Source organism: Varroa jacobsoni, unplaced genomic scaffold (genome assembly GCF_002532875.2).
Source record: "Varroa jacobsoni isolate VJ856 unplaced genomic scaffold, vjacob_1.0 scaffold_865, whole genome shotgun sequence".
Classification (NCBI taxonomy): domain Eukaryota; kingdom Metazoa; phylum Arthropoda; class Arachnida; order Mesostigmata; family Varroidae; genus Varroa; species Varroa jacobsoni.
This window is the reverse complement of record NW_019213767.1, coordinates 38,648-58,500: the sequence shown is the minus strand read 5'-3', so window position 1 is coordinate 58,500 and position 19,853 is coordinate 38,648. Positions and strand designations below refer to the sequence as shown.

The 19,853-nt window shown below is 42.5% G+C and overlaps 2 long non-coding RNA genes across 4 annotated transcripts in view; one reads left to right on the top strand and one right to left on the bottom strand.

Annotated features, from left to right (window-relative positions):
* Positions 1–345: 345 nt before the first annotated feature.
* On the top strand, positions 346–2,687 carry LOC111264484 (uncharacterized). Of its 2 annotated transcripts, none has more exons than XR_002682893.1 (3): positions 346–412; positions 1,560–1,682; positions 1,834–2,687. It is a non-coding gene; the product is annotated as an uncharacterized LOC111264484 (long non-coding RNA). The 2 variants fall into 2 exon arrangements; XR_002682892.2 differs by lacking the exon at positions 346–412 and adding an exon at positions 456–640.
* Positions 2,688–8,001: 5,314 nt separating this feature from the next.
* Positions 8,002–19,853, bottom strand: part of LOC111264485 (uncharacterized) — a 16,047-nt gene continuing 4,195 nt past the window's right edge. Inside the window, exons 2-3 of one of the 2 annotated variants that reach the window (XR_015312707.1) lie at positions 8,335–8,526; positions 8,002–8,130 (exon numbers count right to left, since the gene is read on the bottom strand). This is a non-coding gene — a long non-coding RNA (uncharacterized LOC111264485). The remainder of the gene's footprint in view (positions 8,131–8,334; positions 8,527–19,853) is intronic. The other variant, XR_002682894.2, reaches the window with a different exon arrangement.

Below are 19,853 nucleotides of genomic sequence, written 5' to 3'. Positions count from 1 at the left end.
CTTCCTTCCCTTTGTTCGAAAATGAAGAAACGCTCAGAATTGAACGTTATGCAGAGGAACGCTGCGTCTAACGAAACGAAACGATTCTCGTAAGTGTGACGCCTTAACGTCGCTTAGGCTAACCCTAACTGGGTCCTGTTTGGACCCTTAGGTATTCCCGAAAAAACACCACTGCTCCGAAGCAACTGGATGCTTGGCCCGGTCCGAGCTAACGATTGCATCGTCGGACGTTGTAATTAGTCGCATGCTTAACCATTGACACGTTCACATAGCTCTAAAGCGTGTGACAGACTAGATATGAGCGAAACTAAAAGCAAAAGCAGCGAGATTAAAGCGGCAATAACGCTGGCAGCGTACATCGACGCTGCCGCTACGTTTAGTACCAGTGCTCCACTTGGCGACTTCTGACACGGTAGATTCTAACGGATGCGATAAAAGTAGAGGGTGCTCGGGAACTTCTTAGTTTTATGTCGAGAAAATGAGGCAGTGCCTCTGGTGCGCGATCAAGCTTCTGGCTTGCTTGGTACCCCTTAACCCCTCGCCTCCCCCCGTGCCTCTTCCTTTCTCGCTGTCTGCGGAGCATTTGTTGTTGTAATCCAAAGCGAAAGTAGTTCATAAAGTGAAAAAGGGCTGCGAATACGTACGTATGCGTCTGATAGTGCGTAAACGACGGTGTTCGGTAACAACTGCTAAAGATGTCGACCCGGGAAACAGTGCGCTTGATCAGTGGAAACTTAGTTCGCCTTGTGCGAGTTGTATCGCTCATATAGCTTTAATTGGGCCTATTAAAAAAACACAAACGAACAGGCCTAATAAAGAAACAGATAAACTTGTGTACCTTTCCCTTCTACTAGAGCTGGGGTCCATTAACAATTAGATACTGCCTGTGGCATGTACTATGATGTGCTATCTGGCAGGCCACATAAGGACAGAAAACTGTTTGATTTTGTTGTGTCTCGGTTTTTAATGGGGTCCCTTGGAATAAGTGCTTTAGTTGCTGTGGTCGGCTACGCGTAATGCAAAATTACATGTTGCTCTATACTAATTTGATCAGGCCCGATGAGTCTGTTTAGATGCATACGACATATTTTAATTATAGTTCTCGCCACCTGCGGAAACAACGGAATAATGCTAGGGGATGTAGCTAGCCTCCGCTTTCTTTGTCGGGGAAGCCTTTTTTGTTTGCCGATTTTACGGATCATACCAGAGTGATGTATGACATTAATGGACGGTATCATCAAAATAATATGCAAATTATAAATCTACATTACCACATTAGCTTTTCGCTTGTCGGATCTTCTCGGTAAAGTATCAAGCATAAGATGATAGCAGTGGTACTGTTGATGAATAAAGTGCTTGCTGATGATACCGGGCACTTAAACATTGTCTCAAGCAGACCAAATGACCCGGCGAATGTTACCTGTTTATAGTACAAACGTATTACTATTCTAAACTATCTAGTATCGTGTTTAATGTTTAAAAGGGTGTGGACCCTTTTCGGAGCTACTATTGCGATTTCCGGAGTTATCAGTATGGCGTAACATTTTGAAATATTTCAGAATACTTCATGTGCGATTTTGTGAACGTCGGGATCTAGAACGGTAGAAACTGAACAGCAACAATTGACCTGCAAAGAAAAATCCCATTTCTTATTGCTGCTGAGTTTTGAAAGCCCAGTTTTGGTAAGTAGGCGATTTCTTGTGTATGCTGAACGTAGGACGACAGGTTGTGACCCACAACATGCACAAAATATAGGACACCGGCCATGTGAGGTTGATTTGAATTCAAATTAAGTTTCCATCTACGATAAGTTGCCACTTGATCCTGTTTCAGCTTGCATCACGAGTAAAGCGTATGCGCAACTGGCATTCGTCAACCAGCTAGGTCACCCAGTGCAGCTGATGAAAAATGCCGATAAGGCCGCCGATCGGTGAAACGCGGCATCTAGCCACGTCCTACCCCAGCCTAAGCTGAAATTGCATTCGAATTCTATGGTTAGCTAAGAATTTCTCTCCACCGACTTGTACTGATAGAGTAATTAGAAAATGCAAATGTTTCTCATTAAGGTAGTGCAACATAATTCCGCTATAAGGGAGCTTTGGAGAAATTTCTGCTCGGTGTGACTAAAACCAAAAGCTAGGCGCCAGTAGCTGCAAGGAAACGGACCTGTGGAGGGATTAAGAAGAGGACGTAAACGAACACTCTGACGCCAGCCTGGCGCTGCAGCCAGCGTGTCTCAGCCTCGTGTCCTATATGTAAAGATATTAGTGGATTTTATCTTCTTGCGCATGCCGTCGAAGGCTTGCATCGAGGAGATCTGTTCGCTTCAGTAACTGTTGATTTAGTTTCGAAGAAGCAAGATCTAAGGTTAGGAAGCGGAAGCGAACGCCGAACCCCTAGCGACCAATTGGCCGCCAGTCGTTCTTTTGCTGTTCCCTGAAATCCCCTTTGCAGTATTTATACATCTTTGTATATGTCGATAAAACGCGTGTATAGCCCTGTGGGTGCAGAGGGTTATAACACATTGAGAAAATTATACATCGCGTACGATCAAATTGGGCTTGTGTCGATGAAATTCTAGTTGACACAATGTAGATAGTACTATGCTCAAAAAGCAATCAATTGAAGGATCAATATAGATATCGATCGTAAACCTTATTAAATCGTGAACCTGATTGTAAACCTATTTCTACCATAATAAAAAAAAAACTCTTGATATGCTTCTTTATTGAAAATTAACTGTGGAAATTTCATCTTGAAATTATTTATTCGTGCTTAGAATCACTTTTGAAAACATTGAAAACTGAATGGCATTCATTCACCCTTAGTATCTCTTTGACATATTTATATCCTAATGCTCCACGGGGATTCAGACATATGTGACGCCTTTCCAAACATAAGTTGTTCTGGAAGCTTCCATCTGACGTTGAATCACGTCAGCGCCGCATCTCGATCAGTGTAACCTGGGGAGTTGCTTATGGAAGTACCAAAATCACAGGCAGTTTAAATGTGGGTAGTCCGTGCTACGCTAATACAGATCCGCCACCATCGGCCACGTAAAAACTTGTCTCGAGCTAGCATAACTCGATTCGAACGTACAATGCGGTCAGATCGTCCCTTCCAAATTCAAAAACACTTCATATCTGTCAGGCATTCTCTGCGTCCAAATATCGATACTACCTACCTACACCGCAGGAAAATCCCTCATTATTCCTCGGATGAGTACTTTTTCGCTGAATACAACGTGAGTCTAAAGCACTCACCGAGTCGGCGTGAGTGCGCCAACTCGTATGTTGTAACCTCATCTGGACGCCTAAAGTCCTTGAGGAGGTAGCTGCTCAGAATGAATGCCTGTTAACAATAAGTTCTGAAGTCAAGGTCGATCGTTGAAGTATGTGGCTACGAGATTCTGTGAGTGACACAAAGGAGCTCTCCGCACCTGGAAATCGACGTTACATTGTAGCCTGTATGCATACGAAGGTGGCGCGGAGGCTGTGCTCTGTCAATTTATTCGCAGATCGAGTCTTTCGTATCACAAAGAACGTGTTACAAAGCGCCCTCCAGACTTACTTCATCTGTCGATCGTTAGAATGCCATGTTTCCTTCTACCTTTTGGCAAGACGCATCGTGTTATGCCTAAGCTTTGACTAACGAGATTGTAACGACCACGTGCCTAGATGGTTAAATGCGAAAAGATACGTATCGTCTGACGTCGTGCTATCCAATGTTTCCGACAAGCTTATAACATTGTATGTGCTTTTCAGTGTGTCTTTCCCTATGAGAAGACGATATTGCATTGTGATAATAGTTTTATTGCGCTATGAACTCACTTGCCCTTTGAAGGTGTCTCTAAAACAGAACAATGCTGGGAGGAGTACAGACTCTTGTCAGCGTTCGCGGCGCATTGAAGGCCCGCCGACCTGCGCGTGCCTAGCTTCCTCTTTGCCGATGTCACTCTTTTTTTGTCATTTTGTTACCCTTCGATAAGCGTACGGTGTGATCACGGCGATCGCATCAGTTGACAGCGGTACACGCGAAAAGTTCTTCAGTGTTCATCGTTCACCCGCCCCGGCATCATAAGCCCGTAACACCATTAGAATAGCTAAATCTTCGATTATTCATAAACATTTTTCTAATGGTATAACAAAAAAAATCTTTGGGTCACCATTGTAACAGGTAGTTTTTGAGTGAAAACAGTATTTTCAAGTGACCTGTGCATTGAAATTTTGCATGTATCATCATATCTACGACGTATATATAATAATATAGTATAGAAAAATAGACTTCTATCGTATAATTTAATCCATAGACAATCTCGAATAAGTCGGAGTGCTCGGGTGTATGACGAAGCTCATAAACTTTCGCGGTAAACTTCAATACAAAGCTAGAAAATTCTGCGATGATTGCAATAACGGCGTTGGAGAGACTGCATGCAGAGAGTAGCAATGTTATTATTATTAGATCTTTTCTTTGCCTTCGGACCAGCCTTTCATTCAAAGCTTTTGGGTTGCCTAAGGAAACAACATAATTCCGAGCCGCATAGCCAGTCTGCGCCTGTTCTCAGGCCGATATTGTCGCAATACGGTGTTTTTTTGTCAAGCGTGAAACTTCACCGGCTCCTATGACAGCTGAAGTGCAAATCATCAGGGCATCAGTCTATAACAGGTTAGCGCGACAATTTTCATTTACAGTTAATGGTGTTCAAGGATGATAATCGATATGAAAAATTATTGTTGGTTTTTTTTTTTCGATTCTTCGAGGATAAGATGTCTAAAGGTGAAAGACAGTGCCATCCCTGGCTGCTTTTAAGCGTTCCTTACAGTCGTCTGTGCAAGTATCCGAAAGCACCTTATATTGCTTTTCCCACATATAAGCACTGTACATTGGCTAAACGTATGCTTTAGAGGATTAACGTGAACGCGCAGTAAAATTTACACGTAGCAGATAAGGCTTTGTTGGGTTATCCGGAAGAAGCTATAAAATGGTATAAGTGAGCAGACGAGCTACAAAAGAGTTTACATGTTGGTTGAGCTATTGAAGTTAGCAGAATCAATTGAATTTATTCGTACAACATACAACGTACAATGCTCTTAAAACGAGCGAATGGCACGCAGCCCGGTATCAACCTCGATCCGTAAACAATTGCCCAACATATTCCTTCGTTATGTAAGCTTCTATCAGCTTGTAATAAGCTTTCAGATTTTCCGTGTGATTGAAGTCCGTCGAGGATCAGTTCTAGCTAGTGAGACGAGCCGTCACCGAAGGGTTTATGGTATTGGAATTTTTACCTTGATTCAATAATCGTATAAGTGTTTGAACTACCGCATATCTAAGAACCTAGAATTGTATGCTAGTTCTATGCTGTTTTCGTTGATAAATGAATAGGCACACTTATTTGCCTAACTTCTATGTACATGATACGTTTCAGAGCGTTCGAACCTTATATTCTTCAAGCACTGTCTAAGATTGAATGAGTCTCGGCTGTTTTTTTGTGTTCTTTTTTTTTTGAAAAGCCTAAACTGGAGTAGTAAGGGGCGAAATTGAGTATCCACAAGTGGTGCCAACTCTGCAAAGGGCTTTTGGGCCTTCAGTGTACAAATAAGAGTGATAATTTTAATAAATTAAAAAGATAACTCTTGTTCAGGAGAACTTTAACGCATTTAGTAAAAAAGCAGGATTTCCTCCAACGTGTCATTATAAGCGACAAGACGTGGATATACAAGTGTGATGTGGAAGCAAAGGCAAAATCGCCTCATAGGCGAACCTCCATCCAGGAAAACTGCCAAAAATGCAGTTAGAAGCCAAGTTTCTTTTCATCACAACTGTTGGGAAGTTTTATAATGCCGAGCGCTACTGCTGCCCCCAACAAAGGAGTCTTAAAAATATTGCTGTCTGCTAAAATAGACCTAAGAGAACAAGTCCGGGGTTCTCCATCATAATAATACAGCGTTTTAATCTATATGCGTATACTTCATATCCGTATCGCCTCAAGTTCGGTATTGACCAAATCTGCTCCCTGTTGTTTTTGCCTAAAGAAAATTGAGATAGAGACCTATTAAATAATGGAATGCAATAATTGTTTTTAACGGAGAAATAGTAGTGGCACGAAGTGTATTAAAAGCGCAGATAAGGATCACTTCGAAGGAAACGGATTAATTTTGTATATTCGAGGCAATTTACTGTTGATAAAGGGATAGATTTTTGACATTTTCAATCTTATCTTCAAACGGATTACGGTAGTAGCATATATCGTGTCCCAACTTTTACCGAATAAAAATGCTTTTTACTCATTCATGCCGATTCCTAGGTTGACGAATAATTTTATCTAACCTAGGATCTTTGTGATCCTTTTTTCCAGAAAACAAGCTTTTTCGCCCTTTCGTTCGATTCGAGATTAAAACGTCTATTATCCGATTCCCTACACCATTAGCTCCTTATCACCCCAATCACAAAAACAATATTTACCTAATCAATCATATGAAGTCCAGTACAACAACTACGTCTCACCGTATCCTTATCGACTGTCTTCCACCAGCCGAATGCATGGCACAAAGCTCCATCCATTAGTTCAATGTGGCGTTGGCGGGGTGTCTATCAAGTTCTCTACCTTAAAAACACCAAGTACGTAACCTTCTGTAGCATCACAATTGGTAACTGTGGCAAAGTAACTAAGGTCTCATACATTCTTTGAAGAAAAACCTAAGTGAGTCTGGAAGGACTAACACCTAACATCCTGAATAACAGATGTATGAACACTGCTTATCGTGATGATATCCAAACACTCGTTCGAAAATATTCACACGTTCCTTCTGTACGTTGATGCAATCATTTGTCAATGAGGCACTCAGGACAGCATGGCCAACCCAATTCAACTCGGTCTGGTCAAATCTATGCAAATGGCTTTCTCCGAACTACATATTGCAATGAGCGCAACGCAGCTTTCGTCCCTACTCGTTCTATGTCGTACGAGCTATTACTAAGGTTACGATTGCGACCGTTACCGTCCTCGATCTCTCCAGGCAACCCTTTCGTGGCCTGTCGTGACGGACAATTCGGGCCAAACTGGCTGTCTATGACCCGTCAAATGTTTTTGCCAAATTCCTGAGTAGACTGAGGATGGTCGGTTGGGAACAGGACGGACTAGAATAGGATGGAGTGATTGTACGTTCATGTGACTTTCCAATGGCTTGATAAACGTTCTGCTTACTGGCTATGGAAGTCGAATAGGGTAGCATAAGAAGATGACCAGTTCGGGTCCTCTGTCTCTTCTAAACGGACATTACCGGCTCCCGCAGTAAGAGTTGAGGGAAGATTTTATCAACGCAAAACATTTGAAGGCGTTGTTATGTTGCGCGAGCCAATGCTATGATGATCGAATGGTCTTCGTTAGCAACTCTTGCAAATTGTGTCAGTCCAGTAGTCTTTCGTTTATAGTATGCCTTCGCCTAATTCTAGATCATCTAGCTATCTCAAAAATGATAGTTCTGCTTCTATGGTTAGCTACGACCTTTCAGGCCGCGTAATAGTGCATGGTAGCGTATACGCCTTATTCGCCGTAAGAGGAAAATTGGTTCCTATCATTATGTTGAAGATCCATAAAAATACAATAACAGCTATTGGACCTTTTTGGTTTATGAGAGATCTGTTTTTCACATCTGACGTTCCAAAGAAAGGATAAGCCGCACTCAAAGCTGCATAGATGGCCCGCTTAGCTTAATAACGATAGGCTGTAATATCGCTTTTTCCCCTAAAGACGTTTAATGCTAGATCACTTGTTCTTGAGCTACACCCGTCTCCCAGCGATAGACAATGTCATAGGCGATGACCCTTGAAAAGCAAGCCATCAAGCTTTGTTCAGTAAATTGTTAATGCGATGTCATTCATTATCTTTAGTGGGGAACTACTAGTAAAAGGGCGCCGGTTCAACACATTCGTCTCTAACACGATGATGCCTCGTTTGTCGAGTAATACTTAGAATTTATTTGGCAATTTACAAACATAAACAGTCGATCCATCCGAATGTGTGTGTGAACTGAGTGCCTGTGGGTCGACGCTGTTGCTGGCGGCATCCAGGGTAGAATCAGAATGAAGTGAAAAGTTCCTGCAGCATATGGGATAGATTGTTCCTGTCTTTTGAATTCAACAAAATAAGGAACTCTCAGTTTAATCAACGTCTCAGAAACTGGTCTGAACAGATTTGTTGGATTGCATATAAAAACCAAGCATCTGATAAAAAAGAATTATCGAAGAGAATTTAAACTTGTTCTGGGCCCATTTACGTCACGATGTAGATCATGGTGAAAATATCGTTCGATACAAACAGGTTTATCTTACATTTAGATAGACGCATTAGATTAGAAACGAAGTCCGGCGCATGGATTGACTAACCACAAAAAACATGATCCAGTTGCCATGTGTCTCCTCCTCATCGTTTCTGGCCTTCGCTTGAAACATGCTGCCCTATTCGCAACTAGACCTGGTAGGAGCCGTCGAACATTGGAGCTTCTTTCACCATTAGAAAACGATCTGAAAACGACCAAGATAAGGTTTGCTTTTAGAAAAGTTGATACTGCTTAAGTTGATTCAGTGCTTCGAAGAAGTACGAGATACTAAAACTATATTCTCTAGTTTTCATAACTATTTGTTTGCAAGCATTAACAATTGTCCTGAAAAGTTGCAGTTAATTTGTTTTTTTAGTTTTTCATCGATCCGTTGTTATCTGCGGCAGCTCAAAATACGATTGAGTTCCTTGTCGTTCGCCGATTCAATTTTGGCGGGTTAGCATTACTGTTATAATAGTATTCTAACTACTAGAAAAAGATGCGGGCAGCAGGACGTTCTCTCGTATAGACTTGACGTTTTAATCAGCGTGACAGACAATGAGAATTTTGTAAATAATAAAAAAAAAAAAAAAAAAGCGGAAAATCGACAGCTCGTGAGTCAGAAGTAGGCAACGACAGGCAAATGCGATATGATTAATAATGACTCGTTTATGAGGACCTACAGAAGACGACCTCGTAATGTTCGGTCAGTTTTTCGACACAACCTTCCTCGGCACCATCAGCTACTTTAAGTGTTTCTGCTTCAACGCATACTCAAAACAATAGAGAATCGAAGGTCATGATTTGCGGCCCCATTATACCTCAGAAGATGATAAATCGGCATTATATGCATTAGCGTTAGTTGATCCAATTATCGATCTGGGTCATGTACCTCCTAACGAGCCTACGCCTTCAGTAAAAAGACATTCTAATTTGCTCGCATTTCTATTGTTCAAATACTCATCTTCAACAAAATCAGATCGTTTTACTTCAGTGCAGCCCCCTTTTACGGATCCATCATTCACCTCAAGTTGACGACCTGACACGGTAATCCCGGTCACCATCATCTAGCTCGCCAATTCCACAATATAGATGTACATGGACAAGAATTGAACCACAATCCATTCAGGAATTATAAACGTCTGCATATAGATAGAGACGAAATAAAAAGCAGGGCGAAAATGTAAGACGGTTGATAGTTCAAAGTGGAAGTTCGAAAAGCCTGCCCTACAATGTGTCTTCGTTAGAGTTACCAGACACCACCCGATGACCTATACATCTACTGGCTAACCTCGACTCCAAAGAGTTGAGCCCCAATTCTCCAGAATAAGGGAACTCTGAGCTTGCGAATAGCTTGAACCTTTTGCTAGCAACGGCAGACATTGACCAGCTACTGCTGCTGCTAGTAGAGGATCGAGTTGCTTTGGAAAGGATGTTCGATAGATAGATCTTGCCAATTTGGAGCACCGCGCGAGCAAGTAGCGTTAAATTTCATCTAGGGAAGTGGCTAGTGCTTGGTGGGTAAACTGATGGCTGCGGGGCGTTACCAGCTCAACTTGTTCTAGGTAAATTTCGACCCTATCTTCCGTTTCGCCTTACCACTTAGGCAAACGTTGAAACTTAACACTACGTTACCCGGTACTTATGATCTAAAGAAAATACTTTCTATTCCCGTCGTGTCCCTCGAAAATAATCCACGGTGCCCTGTACTTTTCACAGGAAGACGAACCAGCAACCCCGAGGGTTTTGTTTGGTGGCGGAGTTTCTCCTCGGCTCGTCTCAAATGCCTGATGCCATCCGGTTGGTGCTTGCATGCATGTCCGAACGAAAGATTATTACTGGTCTATAATTCTGCTGGCTACTTATTATCGTCCACGGTATCTACCTTTTACTTTGACCCGACTGGGGCCAACCGCGTACTCACTATCAGTTTCTATGAAGTGTCTGGGTTCAACTAAGGACGCCTTCGCTAACAGTGTTTATATTTTAAAAACAGACCAAACGGTCTTATCCATTATGCGAACGTATTACTTTTTCTTGGCCATTTTATTGATAAAAAAAAAATACGAAATATTTTCCCACTTACCAAGCCTACACTATGGTAGGAAATTCTACCTAAATTAATTAAATTTAACGATCGTTATCATCAACTCGGTGATTATCTATCCGAACAAGTGGAGCTTTCCAGAACATGGAAATGGTTCACTAATGAAATCCCTATCAATACTTTGCCACGCAGGAGTACATAGTCAAGTGGCAGGTGGCGAGGATGTTTCATAGAAAATGAGAAGGAAACAGCCAGTGCTTTAACACAGTAAATAGCAGCAATAAGTGAACTAAATTTGCGCAGCTGTTGAGTGCAGATCCTGCAATGCATTGAACGACCGCGATGGATGACGGACGTGACTTCTGCTAAAGTAACATCGCCTCGACAAGAAAAAATGATGATTAGGTTATATGTCGATAGTCAAGACACAGTTAATAGGGTCCTTATGATCTAACTTTGCAGTTATGGGGTGGTCACTCCTTAGTTAGTCCGTTGCATTTTGAAGTTTTCAATGCTGTTGGAATGAAGCGGCACAACGCTTCACTTCGCGAGGTCATTAAATCGTTTCGCTCGTATTTCGTCTAGGGAGCATCTATTTATTTATAGGTAAAGTATAGTCCGTTCTCACACTTGATCTCTATGGCAAGTGGACAGGCCTTGAAAATGAGTCGGCCTGTAAGAACGAACGAGGCTGTGTTAGCTTAACGAGCGTGCTCCTGTAATGAAGAGGTGGCCTGCGAAGAAACATGATCGAAACAGGATGATCCCTCATAGGACATTTGTTGCAGCGTTAATAATGGTCACATTCCAATACAAATTTTTGCAATTACATAGTCGGCCTTTAAGAAGACCCTCTACAGCTAACCTTCGGAGAAAACAATGAACTTTCAAATAAACAGTACATAATTTTTCAGAGGGAACGACAGTCAATTTGGAAGCTTTGATTCAATAAAAAGTGTCTATAAGCAGAAATATAATAGAGACGGAGTTATGTATCAAGGATGCTGTACATTGAATATATGGTGGGAGAGGGGAAGGCGACACCTTTAGTACCTGCACAATACCCTTTCAATGGCAACGTGACCGACGGCTAAAAAGCGCCTGACCGGGCCTAAGGCTTACTGGCCTAGGCTTCGGCAATAAAAGCCTCCCATCCGGTGAAGTCGGATTTAGGATGAGCAGTCCTGCCCCGAAGGACCTGCAAGCTAAAAATATAGACATGGCTCAACTATGATTTTGGGACAACGTGGGAGAGTCCACGTCTAGGAAAACAAAAACGAAAACAGATTTCTACAGAGATTGTTGATTTTCAGTAAAAGCTAAGAACACTTGGAATTCTTTGAGAATAGAAGGTTTTTCGTAGGATCCGTTTTACAAAAGAAGTTCATCATCAGAGCTGTTTACTCTTACTAGATTACAGTTTACAATAAAGACAAACATTGTAATATACAGCATTGTCAATTTCCTTGTCCTTTATTTCATTATATTTATCAATATGTCAATATGACGATGTCATACATGTTCTAATTGCAAAATAGCAAACAACCCTTTCATTTCATACGTATATAACTCCATAAAACCTCTGCGCTGCTCAATAACCCTATTTGACCCATGTACAGTCAGGACCGACTAGGATATCCGTCTCCGGCAGTATTTCGAAGCTTCTCGTGACGCCGTTACGGTTTGCGTTTGCTGCTACTTGTACTGCTACTACGATATCAAAATCATAATCAAAGATATTATTGCCCAACCTTATTACTCAGGATCTTATCATCATTCCTAGGTTGATAACGCACCCCCAGAATCTCCCGGCCCATAGCGTCCCCCTGTTAATAACGTCCATCAAAAGCTTACAGCGGATGCAGCACCCGTGGTTGGTGAAGCAACAGTAGTTAATACGGCCGCAGTGGGAATCGGCAGAAACAGTCGCTGGTCAACGTTGAGGAAGGCTGATTGGACGGCCTCACCAATGACGGAAGATTCCTCGTTCGTCGCGAATCTGATGAATCAAGTCAAAGACGAGAGACTCAGAGATCTATGGCTTCTAGCCGTCTCAAAGTGAACGTGTGTGTCTGCCGCCACCACCGCTACTACTGACGACGACAGACTCCATCCCGATAGATCCGAAGCTTTAGCCAGCTACTTCTGGTTTGCCCAATAGCTCACGAAGTCCTGATCAAAGCTGTTCAACGGGAACGTAAACAGTCGGATAGCCAGCGGGCTCCAGTGCGTCTGCTAGGAGCCCTAACCGAACGGGGTTGAGTTAGATTAAAGAGCGAGTGCTTGAAACAGAAGTGAATCTGGTACTACCGGAAAGGCCAAAGTTTTTCTATGGAGAGGTTAATCTGCCTGGCAGAATATGAAGGATCAGGTGGGTATCAAGCCAGTTAGATTGTATTTTAATTCAATTTTTTTACAGAATATCTCATTGATCGCCGTCGACATCGAGCATTGAGAGATTGCTCATTGAGCAACATTTGACGTCGATGAATATTAAGGAAAGAGAGTGGAATATAGCTTCTGCTAAATCAGCGCGAATACTAGCAGCGATGGACGCATTTGATAGACAAATGTAAAATGTACTATGTACACAATGTCGTTCGACCAGTAAAGGGAAAACGTGGAATGCTGCGAACAAGAGTTAGTCGTTTTGTCGAAAGGTGACGAGAGGTCCTGTTTGGAGTCAGTTTTGTCTACGTGGCCAGGGCTGTATGTTCCTATGTACCCCAGATGCTATGCACTCTTGCAAACGCAAGAAGAAGACTATATACATCTATTGTGCGTTCATTAAGGCCGCTGACCAGACGTTCGAATCATGACCATCAACTTCTAAATATATGCGGCTTGGCTTGGCGCAGCTGAGGTACTGCTTTATGCAAGATTACATCAGAAGCCACCGATTTTAGCAAGCATAAATGCCGGAACAGCGACACGCTGTATACGCATTCGATTCGGGTTTTAAAATGATGGAGACGATTCTTTCAGTATGCACAAAGACAGTTGAATGATATAGATTGATTTTTACGGGTACCCAGCCAGAAGGCCACCCAGTACAATTACTATTATGAAGCTATTCGAAAGCTCGTATCGTAGCCCGCTTTAGCCCTATAGTTCTTATCCAGAAATCATCAATTGACGCCTGCTATGGTACCATATCTAATAAAACCTGAATTTGTTCAAGTAGGCCAATCCACGGCTAGCCAGACTACGATGCACTTCTGCCCATAGCTACAAGCTGTTCAGAATTCAAAACGTAATAACTCGAGATCACCGATCTCCATCCACTTTTAGGGCTTATGTGTAGTCTATGCCAAGCAGGAGCTGACGCCAGCCTCGCTGAATCGGCCCCGGGGTAGAAACTATAGTTGAAGTAATTCCTCCATCGCTACCCGACACAGGCTAACCTCAAAGAAACTTCGATAAGTTTCGTCACAGTGTTGCCTCGGCATACGACACTACCCACTTTTCATCCCCTTGATTCATTTTCAGGCTTGCTATCGGCTTCTCACTCGGTTGCTTCTTGCTTTGCCACTGCGTTTCTGGGTGACGTGTGAACTTCGACACACGGCTTCACTGCTGGCCACAGCGAAGTCCCCCCTTTGTGAGGAGCTAACGCTGTCAGTGAACTGCAATAGATTTCTCTCGTGCGACTCGGCTCAAAATAGCTCTTGCTTAACAAGAGCGGACCGTACAGACCGCGTCGATTGCGTCGTATTACTCGACAACGCAGCGGTTCCCTAGTAACACCTAAAAGTAGTACAATTCGACATTTGTGCCCGTCGCGCGATGGCTAAAGGTCGATAGCGAATCCACACTCATCATGATACAATTTCAATGTTACGATTTCACTGCAGAGGTATGGCCGACGTATACCTACGTGTCGTAGTAGATCTCTCTTTGTATTTCTATCGTAAGTCGATGAAAGCAATCTTCAAGAATGCTTTCCACCAACTAACATATTACGGCTCACTCCCCTTTGTTGACCTCTGCTGAGCCTCGCTGCCAACTGAGCGCGTTAGTAGATGAAGTGTATTAGCTACAGTCTTTTTCGAGAACGAACGCGGCAGTGGCAATTCGGGCACGCGTGGGCGAAAAGCTCGTATGGGTGGATAACCGGAAAAGTCTGGGTACTCTAGAGAAGGATCGATATCAGACTGTAGCATTCGGTAGTCATCACAGGCATTTTCTCGGCCAAGACGAGATGACGATATGGGATCGAAGTTGTTGCGAATCGAGGAATACGAATTTGATTGCATTCGACACGGTCAGTCGTCGGAGACATAGTCCACAGCGGGGCAGAGGTTGAGGGGCTCAGCTCCCCGGTATCTCGGGTGACCTGGTGATAATGTGTGCGGTATATTGACGTTAGTGTTACTAGGCAGCACTTGCTAAGAACTAAGCAGTCACGAAGCACAATCCGGTATATTTGAGACGTTCGAGTGAACTCGAAAGCGCCTTGAGAATGACTCCACTATGAAGTCCATAATCGATAGAAGACATTAACGTCTACGCTTAGAGAATCTGCAAGTTAGTGCAACCCGCCGTTGAGTGCAGTTCTCTGCAGCCAGAGTCCGTGTTAAATCGAAAGAAGGGGGCGGGGGGGTAAGAGCGGCCGAACAGTGATGAGTTAGAAAGTCAGACAAAGACAGTGACGAGATCTGCGATGAGCATTATGTGTGAAATGGATCCACTTACTGAGGCCGTTACTAAATTCGCAGCTTAGACCGATCCTTAGGTAGAAATGGCGAGGGAGACGAACTCAGAGAATGTCTAGATGAAATCTATATAATAGGAGAGGGGCAAGGAACAAGGTTTCACTTTAAAAAGGCAGAAAGTTTACCCTTGAAGCACATGTGGGCGAAACACATTATTAATTGTTCTCCCGATTGCAAACCTACTTTCGTCTTACTCTACATGTCATTACAAATAATAAAGGACGAGGCTTGCACATGGAAGAATTTAAATGAAGTGAAACACAACTTGAATATTTCTCAGCATCCCACTACACAGGTCACGTTATAAGTAGATTCGAGGATTAAAAACAAAAACGGTCTACGAATGTTCGACAACTGCATTTACGTTACGGGCAGAAAAACCTTTAGCGAGAGTGCCAGTGCCAAGAGGTTCGAGAAATATACAGAAGAAAAAGAAGCAAACATAGACAACAAACCAAAACACCAATAAGCCGACGACGATTTTATGTGCGAGTGAAGTTAAGCCAGCCAAATTGTATCAAAAATAACAATAATAATAATGGACGGCAATACTACTATATAGTTTGTGCAATGACTTTGAAATTTCTGTATGGACTAGTTTAGATGTTATCGTGGTTCCTTCGTTCCCTAGAGAATGTGTACAGCAAATGATCCGAAGCCTTACGTCGACCAAGGACCAAAGGATTGTTCACATCTATTATCCGTTAACATACACATGTCGATGTCCGTTATCGATTCTATGTACCTATTAACATGGTGCGTTCAAAACAAATAGGTTTGTTTATGGCCAAGAAGATCCCATCGAATTGCACATCCTATGACCAAAGTGTTAGCTATTCATGGGGGTTATATGCTGCCACGCGAGCGACTAGGGTGGCCATAATGATTCGTTTGTCGCATCTCTTGAAAAAAAGAGAAGAAAAAAAGGGGGTAAGAGAGACTAACGCTGTGTATCGAGCAGAGGCCGCTAGATCATCACTAGGATTCGAACGTCGTAACAACCGTAATAATGCAGGTATTGAGATGCTCACCCAGCACCTGTGCCTTAAATCTATAATGGCCACCTCGTTGACTAACGATAGTCACGGGGGTGCAGTAGTAGTACATAGAAGTCTATAGTAATGGCGAAGTATTTGCCAATCACGTTTTTTGTGTGTAACCGTAAAAGAATTTGCGAGTGGATGGACTTGGGGCTTTTTGGACGAAGTCCTCAAGATGAACAGGTAACCGAATTCTCAGGTACGTAGAAGACGGGAATTGAGTCGAAGTGTTCAACGCTAGAAGCGATCCACAAGCCCTCAACGGGTATAGACGGTGCTGTAAAAAGAGCTTACGGACGCCTTGAGACGAAGTCTTTGTAGAAATGGAACAAGGGCTAATATTTCGAAAAGCGTACCCGGATGGGTGCATCGTGCGAAAAACACTTAGATACGTTAACATATATCTCTAAGCTGTAGTAAAACAGGGATTGTGTGGCAGATCCTGCCTGCCATCGGTGAGAACAGGGTTGACTCTAAGGGCGTACATATCTCCAAAAGCTTTTGTTTCTCGCTGGTAGAGTGCTTTCGATTAGAAGGGGGAACTGGAAAGGAGACAGGTTAGCTGAACGCTAAAAATAACCCATTCAAAAGCGCAGCGTAAGACATTGCGAGTCATGCAAAACCTAAAATAGGCGTTGTGGGCTAGACCGACGTTATGCGGTTACAGGTGACGATACAAATTAAGCGTTTAAGTTGAGACTGAGCTAATTGCGGATCCAGCTCCGATATGGACAACCGTCTATTTGACTTAAATTTAAAGCGCCAATTTTTTAGTTCACGATTCATTTCTTCGAGACTACCCAAGCCTCGAAAATATCAACTAATCCCGCGATAATACAAAATAATTAGCAAGCAAGCAAGCATTTCTCGACTAATCGGTCCTTACAGAAAGAACATTTTATGGATAACCGTAACCTTTTTTTCCCTAAATGCAGTGCTCGATCCCGTAATTTGCGACCGTACGCTGGGTGCGCCAAAACTACAGATTGGATTGAAGTTGAGCTTTTGCAAATGATTATTTCAACATACATTCGCTGACAGCCTTTTCCAAAAAGCTAGCCCTATGATGATATAGCCTGCACAATAGCTTTGTATTGTTAGTGAATCAACTCGGTGGACAAAAACCATTTTGACTGCTTTTAATATCGCTTGATTAACGTTTCAAGCTTCCTACGACCTCATGATTGAGCTGTGCAAGAATCGCCTTGCCTATCTAACATCGCTACGGGCTCAATATGAGGCGAAAGTTTGCCTGCCACAGTACCGGCAGTCGGGTATGGGAGGTAAACACGTAATTGCTATACTTGCCTTTTACCTGACTAAGAGTTTTAACATACACTCGTATTTATATGGGACGGAATCCTATAACCGAATGTTATCAGCACTGACCTTCGTGCAACGGCTGCCTAATCTCATATTAGTGCAAAGTATTATTAACTGTTTCGCCTATTTGAATGAATGCACCTCTACGTGACAGTGGACCCCTGATAGTTTAAATAATCAATTTATTCGAAAATATGCCGGGCAAGGTACTGAAGAATACTTCCTTGTAGAGTCGCGGTTAAGTGAAAATTGAAAAAAAAAAAAAAAGGCAAAAGGTAATGATTATTTGTGTTAATCAAGGAAATGTGCGCCGTGGCGTCGTGCTAGATAAGCTACCGAAAGTTTCGAAAAAAGTACTACCAAATAAATGATGGAAATGCTACGACAAATATTGTTTTGAAGCGAAATAAATTAGCAACGAGCAACGACAACGAAATAGAAAGAATCCAGAACGGTTAAATGAACGATGAAGTAGCATTTGCTAATGGCCTGGGTCTGATCGAGTGCGAGGTTAAAGTTTGATGGCAAAACCATCTGACGGATCTGGGTTCGTCTGTCATGACTATCCCGCTGAAATAATTAATGTTCGTGGTGGCTGTCTAACATTTTAACGAGGTAAAACCGAACCTGAGACACTGCGAGGATACCCAAGAGTAAATCATTTTACCACTCGAGCTTATCCTGAAAGTTTTCGTTTTGTAACATTCAGACCGTGATACCGTGGCTTTAATCATAAGTGAGTTAGAATTTTGAATTCTCAAAAGCCGTTCCTGGATCTAACGGCGTGCCTTCCAACCTGTCATTAGTATATGATCAAAATTAGGTCTAATTTAAGATGTTCATCCAGAACGAAAGGGAATTTTGAAGGAAGTGTACGAACGCGCAGAGCCGAATTTCCGCTTACACAAGTTAAAGTTATTGCCTAATTATAAGTCATTTATCTATCACACTTGTGTAATAGAGCTAACAGTAAGAATTGGTAAGATTCAATTATCGTTTTAAATATTGAAACTAAGAACATTTGCCAGCACAGATTCCATATTATACGTGATTGCGTAAACGAAAAGATCTCAATCGAGATGGTACTACATTCGCACTCAAACGCCTCTAAATAACCCAACGTGTACTAATGCTAGAGTGAGACATTACGCACTGAAAAATAGGCCTGCCTGCCTGCCTGCCTGCCTGCCTGCCTGCCTGCCTACTGAACAGTACGCCTTTGAATGGGATCAGTTTAGGTGAACGACATTTACGTGCATGTAGCTAACAGCAAGCACTTGGAGAAACGAACTGATGATACAAGCATGCGGTTGCACCCTAAAAGTGAAAGTTTCGATTGTTAACCTAGCAATTAGAGAACTTTTTTTGTGTGGAAAGCATCATCACCTTGTTAATAGCACGAGTTGGACTTGCAAAGGACACTCGGACGCCGAAAGGCTCGAATGGGCCAATTTTCATTTGGAGTAACTAGGGGGAACGCGAGTGAAAACTGCGCGTACGCATAAGCCCAGGATGAGGCAAATTCTCATTTTACATTTGCCGCCAAGCTGTTATAAAATGACTGTTTGCTTTTTGCGGAGCTTTATCAATTTTGTGAGTTGTGAATATTTGAAACGACGCATGGACTCTCTGCTATCTCATGCAACCCTTGGCGAATAGACCGTGACGCGGTTAGTTCAGATGTATCACCATCAGCTACATATGCTGTACGTATATTATACTTTAACGTGCTGTTGTTTTGAATTGGTGGCAATTGGGAACTATTGAACTTCAATGCTTGCACAGTGTCTTCATCTACTGCTCTCCTCGAGTCGTTGTTAAACTGGGACGCCGTCCATCGATCGAAATGTTTGCATATTTTTAATTTGGCTTTAATTAAAAACGTCACGAAAATATTTTATTGCCACTTTGAATGTTTTTCGACTGTGTCATGTATTTGAAGTGGTCCGATTTGCCATGCTGACGCCTATCTTGTATGCGCAGATCAGCCAACTTCTACCCGCAATAAACGCCATACGACTTCAAAAGCCTCAGACAGGAACTTCGCATCGATAAGTATTACATTTTTAGATTTTGAGTAGATTGATTGGCTATTTTTGGGAATTTTTCGTAGACACATGAGAACGCTTTGTTGCCACTATCTGCTAGCATTAAGACTACATGGGCCTAATGGACCAGAGTTGAATAGAGTATCCAAAAGACGGATGGTGACCAAGTATAGAATTCCCTAGATGCATCAATGCTTAGGAACGCATCGTACAGACGCAAATATCGTCCGAGACTTGCCGTTGCTAATCGTTCACGATCTATTGGCTATAATTATCCTTTGAGCTTACTATTACGAACAATACACTTGAAACATTTTACTGACCGCTTCTAATAGCTGAAGCTTCCTAGAATCTCATAT